Source organism: Erpetoichthys calabaricus, chromosome 12, assembly GCF_900747795.2.
Source record: "Erpetoichthys calabaricus chromosome 12, fErpCal1.3, whole genome shotgun sequence".
Classification (NCBI taxonomy): Eukaryota; Metazoa; Chordata; class Cladistia; order Polypteriformes; family Polypteridae; genus Erpetoichthys; species Erpetoichthys calabaricus.
This window is the reverse complement of record NC_041405.2, coordinates 70,801,464-70,811,830: the sequence shown is the minus strand read 5'-3', so window position 1 is coordinate 70,811,830 and position 10,367 is coordinate 70,801,464. Positions and strand designations below refer to the sequence as shown.

The following is a 10,367-nucleotide window of genomic DNA, read 5'->3' as shown; positions in this document are numbered from 1 at the left end:
GACTGCCACCATTCAATTCCTCTCAACACAGGGCTTGGCCTGAGGTTCACTTGGTTGCTCATCCATTTATGTTTTAGATTACTTACTTACTGTAAGTCCTGTCTTATTCATTTGCTACCGTCTTGGGATATCAACATTGCAAGTGTGGTCTGAGACAGAATATTATCAAGTGCAAAGTATGCCTTATGTTTATCCCTATACAAACTGCTTCCACATGTAGACGCCCAATTTACTGAGCAGTTTCTCAAAGTACTGCTTGTGGTTTATGGCTTACCACAATGAACATAAATGTAGTGACCAATGCACACGTTGGGGAAATGAGTACCTGACATATGGCTTATGTAACATGAGTAATTTGAGAGTTTTTCATGGACACTTTGATATTGTTTGCTGTTGTTCAGAATGGATCCCTAATGAAGCCCATTGCATCAGGAATTGTGTTATCTCTGTTCTGTGTGAAAACGTGAAATTAAAAGTTAATCTCTGCCATCACAATGATACTGAGAAAGTAAAGTTTGGGTGGTTTTCTTTAAATTAGTTTGTCTTGTACTGTACTTTCTTCAGCATTTCATATTGATAAAAATATGATCATCGAAAATGAGGCAGGTCTCTTGTTTGGAAATGAATCCCTGTACTCCTTGTTACACTTCGTACGTAAACCACCAGACCTTTTTCCATTCCTTCTCTGTGTTGCTTTTTCAATGATTTAAATGCAATACAATTTTATAAAGTCCAAGGTATGACATATTTTCATACCTTGTTAATCTTCTTTTGTAAATTTAGCAAAGTTGCCATCCCCTGAATACCTGGAGTTGGGCTTTGGGTAAAAACAAAGACACAAATTCTCTTTATCAGTTTATTGTTGGTAACCACAGTTTTGTGAATTGAGTGGCAAACATTTTAACCAATGTCAATGCAGGTTCAAACAGTAGAGGTTACTATTTTGTTTTCTGTTTGAATGTAAACTTAGTTTTTATTTTTAAAGCTTACTCAGGTACAACCTGGACCAAAGGCTGCCATCTTCAACTTGTTTTTCTTTCTTTATTTTTTGTATGTGCATCACCAATTTGTGAAATTCAATAATAATAACAGGTTGCCTTCTAAGACACTTAAATATTTTCTCTTATAAAACAAATTTAAATCATTTAACATTTATAAATGTACTTAAATCTGTTCAATCTCATATAAAATAAACTAACAATCTAAGTAAATAATTTTTTACATCTTATATTACATTATCTACAAGATATTCTGCTGTTATTTTGGCAGAAATGGCTGTAAGTTTGTATCAGGTTTTGCTTTTGTTTTAAAAACTATACAAACAGCTTCAAAATAAAAAGGTGCTTATTCTACAATTATGGACACATCACAAGACCAAGCAAAATTCTGTGCCACATAAACTATTTAACATTACAATAAAGTGAATACAGCTCAAGGTACAAAGAATTGACAATATTTCAGCAAAAATAAAGATTTTTTTCCTCTCTTCTATTTGCCCTGGTTTTTCTGTGCATTTTGATTTGTCAAAAATATGCATTTTTAGTTTCCTGATCATAAACAAATTCCACAGTGATGGTATTGTGTCTGCAAAGTACAAAAAAGACGACCTAAAGCAAAAATAATACGTGCAAATTTTGTACACACCTGCTTGTCATTCTGGACACTGAGAAAATGTTCTCTCAGTTTTTTATAGTTTATGAAATGCTCCCTGCCTGATACAGTATAAAAATATATTCCCACTTTCTCATATTTGCTTTAGATGATTGTATATTTTGACTTTACAACATTCTTCATAGAAATAATGTGAAATGATTGTCTCTTTATACACATACACACACACACACACACCTTTACGTCTGCAGTGCATCAACCTTGACTTCCACCATTCCTTGTTATTACTCATGCGAAAAGTGAGACGCTGCAATCAAACGGTCTCATAGGGCAGTTACCAAAGATCAGTCAGCTGAAGTCAGAGCCCATAATGAAACTACAGTACAGGCAGAATGGCAGGGGCTTAATAGGGAAAAGTCACTCACCCGGGGGGCTGAAGTCTCAACATCTGCAATGAGGACACTTTAAACCAAAGGTGACACATGCAGTTCCTGGGGGGCCAGGGTGGCTGCAGGTTTTTGTTCTGATCATTTTCTTAATTAGGAATCAAGTAATGTTGCTAATAAACCTTTGTGTTTAATTTTAACTTACTTGCTTTTTAAGATTTAGAAACTTTGTGTTTCCAATAGCCAAACAATAATGTGATTCAAAGTAAACAATTAGATGAGCATATTCACTTGATAGTGTGTGTCCATCCCACAATATTTGTTTCAATAAAATATTTGAAAGGAAAAAATAAGAAATATAGATCTCCTCCTGTCCATAAAATAAGTTGATTGTCCTTGCAAAAATTTTAAAAAAGAAAATTAACCGTTTTTGGCAATGTCTTATGTGGCAGAATGAGAGCACTAACAAGCCATACGAATAACAGTAAAAGTGATGGTCCAGGGACTGAGTCTGAGACCCCAGTGTTAGCTTGTTGTCTCGCCTTGCATGAAATTATTTTTTGGCTACTGGTTAACAAAAACAAAATAAAGGTTTAGAAACCTAAAAAGGTAGTCAATTAAAATTAAGGAAAAAGAAGGATATTCTATTAGCAGAGCTAATTGGTTACTAAAGAAGAAAGCATCTAAAGGGAAAACCTGCAGGCACTGAGTTGGCCACCCCAGCTTTAGACCCAGCTGTACAGTATGTGAAATAATTCAGTTCACTGGTTTTTTTAATTTTAACTAATTATTTTGAATGAATAAAACAATTTGTTATTTTATACACTAGGCAGTTTTTCAATCACTGGGTCGTCAGGGGCTGCCGCCAGTGGGTTGCAAGTTGCTATTGATTATAGTGGTAGTGGGTTGTGGTGGGTCGCCTCTCCAATGATCGATGCAGCTTCAGATCTAATAATCTCTCTTGATTCAACCAAGAGGGACAACATTTGTTAAAAAAGTGGGTGGTGACACCAAAAAGGTCGAAACACTGGTCTAGAGGATGATAGATCATCCTCTAGACCAGTGTTTCGACCTTTTTGGTGTCGCCACCCACTTTTTTTAGAATTGGTAGTGGTATCACGGCAAGTTTGAGAGTGACATCCAGTATAATGTGAGTGACAGAGTGTGATGGCATACACTAAATTTAACAATGAGGCTGCATTACTGCAGCTTTGGTGATGACCAATAATTTAATAGACACTGTTCATTAGGCTTAATGATGACCTCTAGTACATTGTAAGTTATGGAGAATGAAGTATTCTGAAAGGTGCAAGCTCAATAATGACTTCAACTGTAGAGTTAGCAAGACTGTAATACTGTATTGCTGGTGAAATGATGGCTGCCAGTATCATGTGAGACATACAACGTGGTACAATTGACAGTTGAGTCAAACAGGGAGGCTGCAATACTACAGTCTGTGTGACAAGTTAAATGGGGTCGTAGCCTCATTGATGACCTAACAGGTAACAATACCGAACACTGAACATCACAATCCGTGTGAAATACTGCAATGTGCAGATTGACCAACAAATCTAAGAACTGGCAAACTTTTAGGTTTAAAGCACAAGTTTGTTTTTTTCAAGTAGGAAGTTGTATCTTCACAAACATCCATACATATATATATATGCATTTGCCACATGAAATTGAATCCTAAAGTTAAGCATTTTCTATAAATGTTTTAAAATATATAATCTCTCCTGGTGTTTTATAACGGAAGTCATGGGGCACGGAACCCGACCAGAAAACAAATTACTTAAAAACTTGCCAAATTCGTAAATTTTTCTAGCCAAGACAGTTATTGAGCGTTGATCCGCATCGTGAGATTACAGTTAATTGTAAAATAGCTTATATGTGTCATTTTTGAACAAAAAACGCAGATATTATATGATTCTGTCATTTTGAAAGAATACCAGCTGTGCACACTACCTCAGAGCTTTGTCTTCCTTCACAACAAAGTTTGACCCCGAGGAGTGTGCTTTCCTCCCGAAAGACAGAATCACAGTAAACTGTTCCTGCCACGTGCTTGGTATCGTGTTGATTTACTTCAATATTTACGCGAGAACTCCTCCCTACTGCTATCACACAGGCAAACAGAAAAGATCCTTATCTCAAGAAAAACAGTACCAGGAACATGTGATAAAATGATTATTTCCAGATTCTCTTTGTTGTCACAAACATGCGTCAGAAACACAGAAGGCATGTTTTCTTATACTGAAATGTTTGCTGCTGCAAAGAGGACATATTCAGTAAGTTTTTGGGCTTTTGTTTTCTGGTCAGGCCCCCTGCCCCATGGCTTCCATTATAAAATGCCAAGACGGGCGCTGTATTTTTTTATTTAATTTATAGAAAACGCTTAATTTTAGAGCACAATTTCACATAGCAAATGGATATAAACTATATTTTTGAAGAAATAACAGCAATTTAAAAAACACCAAGCTTATCCTTATCCGGTATAATATGGGCAGCATGTAATAGGAAGGCTATATGTAATACTGGAGTCTTAATCTTGGCCAATGATATAAAAGTTATAGAATACTTAATAATGACCTGCAACAACATGGCAAGATACCACAGGTTGAGCTTTGAGGCGCTAATTACGACCTCCTTTATAATGATAGCAACGACGCATGATTTCATGGATGGACCACAAGTACATGGAGAGAAACAGGGTTTGATACTGTAGACTGAATGTGACAACATAGCTGTAATACTACATTGTTGGTAATGGCAAATAACATAAGAGAAGACAGGGCCAACGATGACCTCCAGCATAATGAGAGTGGCTGGGTATGCACAGTAGACTGAGCATAACAGGAAGGCTGGGACACCACATAACCTGGCTGATGACCAGCAATGTAAGGGCAGTGATGACCTTCACTATAATGAGAGTGGCAAAGTGTGACGCAGTAGAAAGACAGAGCCAGCGTCCTTGTAGGCTTAATGATGTCTCTCATATAGACAGGGAATAGACACCTGACTGCATGGAGAAGTGAGGCTGTAATGCTGCAATATCTGTAAAAGACAGCGGCCATATTACCTGGAATATGATGTACAGTATACTATACAGTACCTTACTAGGCTGAGTGATGATATTAGAAATAGACTACATAAGGAGAAAGATGTCTGATTTTCACAGTGTAGAGGCTGCCATTTGAAACAAATTCTAGGACCATCATTGCAGATTGGCCCACGACAATGCTGGTCTCAGTGAGCACTAACTCTATGATACACACATTAGGTGTCTCCTTTCATTTGTAGTATTCCCATTTTCACCCAGTGCCACATCAACCTGTCCTGTTTTTCCTAAAATCAAAGCAAGGACTCCTTTTCAAAGACAAAACAGCTGCATATTGTCAGATGACTTCTTCTTGGATCAATGGTGCAGTTTTGGTCTAATTCATACAAGCTGCAAGTTACCAAAGCTTGATTTTACTCTATACGTAAAACTTTACATGTGCAAAAGGAAAATTGTTGAAACCATTCATTCTTCCGAGGGACTAAAAAGATTTTTTTTTTTACTTTGTCATATACTATAAAATGTTTTTATAGCACCTGTACACAGCAAGTAGTTGTTAATTCTGCGACGAACTCATCTTCAAGAGGCACTACATTCTAAAGACATGAGAAACAGAAACCATTTTGGCCTAGAAAATCTTTTCACTGCTGTGTCTCATGTCTGCTTAAAAATATGGACATTCAAGAATGCTTCATCCTACAGTGGAATGCAGACATCTTTGGATTACATTAAAAAGTAACAATTAGGTTCATTTCAAATCGTGAGCATTTGACATCCTTCATAATTGAGGTGCCTTCCGAATAAGCATGTCCAGTAACAGAAGGAAAAAAGAAGTAATCGCTTAAAGTCTCGAGGGATTTAAATTAGAAAACAAAATCGTCAACCGATTGGCAAGTTCAAAGATCTGTCACTTCAGCACTTTTACTTCTTGGCTCTGATTCAGGAGTTTGCTGCCTCCACATCTCATACGTCTGATGGGAACATGGCTGGTCGCTTTCTGTTCTAGTCGTGTTCTAGACTGATTGCTATTTCAGTGGTCTGGTAGATCCATATCTAGCCACTCTAGATTTCATGTCAGTTGGACTCCTAGCCAGTAGTTGTTTCTTTCAGGAATATGAGGACAACAACATGGACTCTTGTGGAATCTAATAATATAACCATTTCAGATATCAGGTACTGCAGACCCATATTTAACCATTGTCCATGTAAGTCTGGTGTTCATGGCTAGTAACTCTTTGTCTGAATGGCAAGGTGGCTTGATGAGCAATAGCTTTCTTCTCTTTCAGTGACCTCATAGATCTCATTGATTCATAAAGGTTCTGCTGTTGTTAGTTTACATCCGTTGGATCCATGGCATGTAGCTCCCTTCTGTATATATTAGAGTGTAGCTGTTTGTAGCAAATATCTGGTAAATTCACATCTAGTTATCCTTTAACTTGTATTTCTTGTAGATCTATGGCCAGTTACTCACTTTTCACAAAAAAAAGTAATTTGAGAGCCAGTGGCTTGCTGTTTCAGGTACAGTATGTGGCAGATTCTTATCCATTCACTCAATTTTCTGTTTTTCAGGTCCGTCTTCATCTCTATCTCTATGTCTGTGTTTCACTGGATCCCTGGCCAGTGGTTATCCATTTCATGGATCTGTTAGATCCCACTCAGCTAACCTCCATTTTGTAAGTATGGTGAATCCACACACAGTATGTCAGGTGCCTACAAATCTTGTATCTACAGTCAGTACTGCACATTTGTCGAGTCTCTGACTACCTGTGATACTTCACTTCAAAGGCTTGGCAGAGTAATGCAGTATTTAACAACGCTGTAGTTTGGTAGTGAGGGAGATGCCAAGGTTTGTCAAATTTAATGTTTTACAAATTTACTGGATTCAACCCTCCAATTTTGGAAAACTGCATTTCCTTTCCCTGTTTGTCTCTGGCGGTGTCCTATTGTGGCTAGTCTTCTTTGTTTGGTTTAACATTCTCTGTGTTTTGTTCCTTTTCCACTGAAGGAGTTCTGTTGTTTAGAAATAACATGTCTGTTTAAATGTGTGAAATGTCTAGCCCTTTGGGTGGTACACAGTAATATTTAACAGCTTTAGAAATATTCCTAAATATCACTGTGAATGCGTTTGTCTCCATTAGTGCATTTACACCTTCATTTCCCCAAATCCCATTAGAAACAAAGTTGTTTAAGCACAGCATGAAGGATTTTTTTAAATGTGCAACACTTTGTAGTGTGTTCAGATCAAAATGGCCCCTGAGAGACGGAGATTGTCAATGCTGTTTTCTTACAGATGTTCTATGCAGTAGGAGAAGAAACAGAAACAAAACATCCCCCCGTCTAACCCTGCCTTCACTATCGTAGCTCCTAACACGGAGCACTTAGCACATATTACTGTATAGCACAGGTGTCAAACTCCAGGCCTGGAGGGCCTCAGTGGCTGCAGGTTTTCATTCTAACCATCTTCTTCATTAGTGACCAGTTTTTGCTGCTAAGTAACTTCTTTGGCCTTAGTTTTAATTAATTTGACTCAGGCCCCTTAGTTGTTTCTTTTTCCTTATTTAGCAGCCAAACAATAAGGAGACACAAAACAAGCCGCCACATGACCAGCTGTGCCAATCACACAATATGTGGAAATAAAGGTGATGGTCTCGGTAAGGTTGATCTCTCAGGTCCCCAAAACATTTTGACAGTGTTCTTAGAAAAAACAGAAAATCAATAGTTTTGGAAATGTCTGTTGTGGCAGAATGAGAGCAGCAGCAAGCCGTGGAATTAAATAACGGCTTTAATTAACAGCAAGAATTGACTTCTCATTAAGAAACTGGTTGGAGTGAAAGTGGTTGGAGTTTGATGTTCCAGTTTAGCTGATCATCTGTTGGCTCGTTTCACATGTCATTTCTGTTTGGCTGCCATTTAATGAAGAAAGGAATAAATACAGAGGACTGAATGAAAACCTGCAGCCACTGCGGCCCTCCAGGCCTGGAGTTCGACACCCAAGCTGTATAGGAAAAAAGAACCAAATGAAACACATCCATTCACATCTACCACTGGAAAGAACCAAAACAGCATTCGTGGAGTTACACTTCTATGTAGGAACCAGTTTTCAATACAATAGATAAACACTTTTGGATAACTGGAGTTGATAAACATTCTATATTAATATCCTGCCACATTTTCAGTAGAAATACAGCTGCAGCAGCCCAAAATGTGTAGACTCGTTGTACTAATGAGGTTAAAGAGAAAAGAAATGTGGAAACACTGGCTGCTTGTTCCAGAATGTGTGTTGTTTTCATTTTTTAAGGTTTTAAAAGAGTGCTAATGTGTATTAGTGATTGTTTTTTTATGATTTACTGATTGTTCTCCTTGCAGTGATTGTATCTGAAACTTAAGTGGTTTGCATTTAGCTGGCTTCAGCTAATTCTATCTTGGATTAAAGTAAAAGTGTTTTATATTTATCTGTAAGGAACTGGTAATTAATGTATTCCTTTTTAGATTGGAATTCCATTCTATTTAATTTACTGTTATATTACCTTCCCATACAATTTCATTTACCTTAGTTTTGACAATGGTGGACATGCTGCAGACCTGCTAGTTTTCATGCAGTGGTAAGGTTTCATTTTTATCTCTGCTGTTATTCTTTTTTACCTTTACTTTAAGTCCTGTGGTGACCTCATTTCCTTCATTGACCAGTTTTTGAGCATAGCTAGAATTACTAGAAGTGGTCTAACATGTTATCTCAGGGTCCCATTTGCTAAAGTTCCTCGTCTCAGATATGCATCTTCCTAGGATCCTAAAGTATGAAAGTGGACATGGCAGGCTGAACTATTTACAAGTGCAGCGCCGAGGCGAAACTTTAACACTGAAACAGTTAAAACAATTGTCTAAAGTTACCTGAGAAGATGTGTTTTTGTTATTGGGCCCGAGAAGAGGAGAAATGCTACTCCTCAGTCTCCAAATATGAAAAACAACAACAACAACAAAAACAAACCAAAAGTGACCGGCCCTTTTAATGTATTTAAATTTAGTCATATTTCAAAACAAATTTTGGAATATCTTGAACTGAATTATTGGTATCTGATAACGCATCTATTTCAAGATAACTTCAATGCTTTTTCAGACATCTCAAATATATTTACGAATATGTGTAAATGATATCCTGATTGTTTTAAGATATCTGAAATGTACGGAAGCCGAGAGAGGATGTACAATATTGTTATTTTTTTAAATTGTTTCCTCGAGATAACAGAATAATTTTATCAAGATCTTGATAAAACAAAGGATCTTGTTTTCTCGAAATTTTGAAATAATTGTATCTAACGTTTAATGTTTAGCTACAAAGCCACATCCTGTTTGAAATGGCAGAAGAGCAGAACTCTATTGATCAGCACATCACATTTTTGTTCAATCAAGGGCTGACGCAGGCTGAAATATGTATATGCCTTAGTGTAGAAAATAATAACGTTAGTGTCCATCATTTAAGAAGACAGTTAGCAAGGCTTCAGCTGTATAGGTGTCGCAATATAAGCGAGCCTGATGCCAGGAGCAAAGATTAAGTTTTGTTTTCTCAAGATTGTGATAAAATTATTCCGTTATCTCAAGAAAACAAATTTTCGTTTTCTCGACATCTCGATAAAATTATTCCGTTATCTCGAGAAAACAAAGTCCATTTTCTCGAGATCTCGATAAAATTAGTCTGTTATCTCGAGGAGACAATTTAAAAAAAATAACGATATTGCACATCCTCTCTCGGCTTCCATAGAAATGCACATTGAGATGTCCAAAATGATAAATGTTCTGTTTTTAAAGGGGAACAGTCAGTTTTTCCTATCTTTAAATAGTGAAAAGTACTCTTTAATGCAGATGCTTTACTCCTTGGTATTTCAGTTCTTTCTCCAGCTCAGTATTAAACCAGTGATGTTACTGGTCCACTACCATCAGGCAATTTACACTGAAGCGGCAGCATCGTTTCATGCTGCAATTTTTTTCAAGGCTCACACATGGAAGATTCATTTTCACAGTTAAAAGATACAAAGAACTTGACTGTTCTGATTTAATAGGAATTCCTGTCGTTTTGTTATCTCTCAGAATGTATTGGAAGCTGATGAAGATATCTGGATATATAGTTAGTATATCTCAAAACACTGAACCATGGAGTGGATTGAAAGGCTCAAGAGAAGTTTGGACAGGGCCAGATCATCTGCTGCCACTGTGGAACATCTTTTGTCTCTTGAACTTATCTTATATTTGGCTACTTTACTAAAAGCTACTTTTTATGCGCAGGTGAAGTCACAATAACCACACCCAATGTTTAATGCAAC

General features: G+C 37.0%; 1 protein-coding gene across 1 annotated transcript in view; it reads right to left on the bottom strand.

Moving 5' to 3' along the window:
• Positions 1–842: 842 nt before the first annotated feature.
• Positions 843–10,367, bottom strand: part of npas2 (neuronal PAS domain protein 2) — a 240,449-nt gene continuing 230,924 nt past the window's right edge. The window contains exon 23 of the mRNA XM_051935191.1: positions 843–10,315. The gene's annotated coding sequence lies outside the window, so the exon portion shown is untranslated. The remainder of the gene's footprint in view (positions 10,316–10,367) is intronic.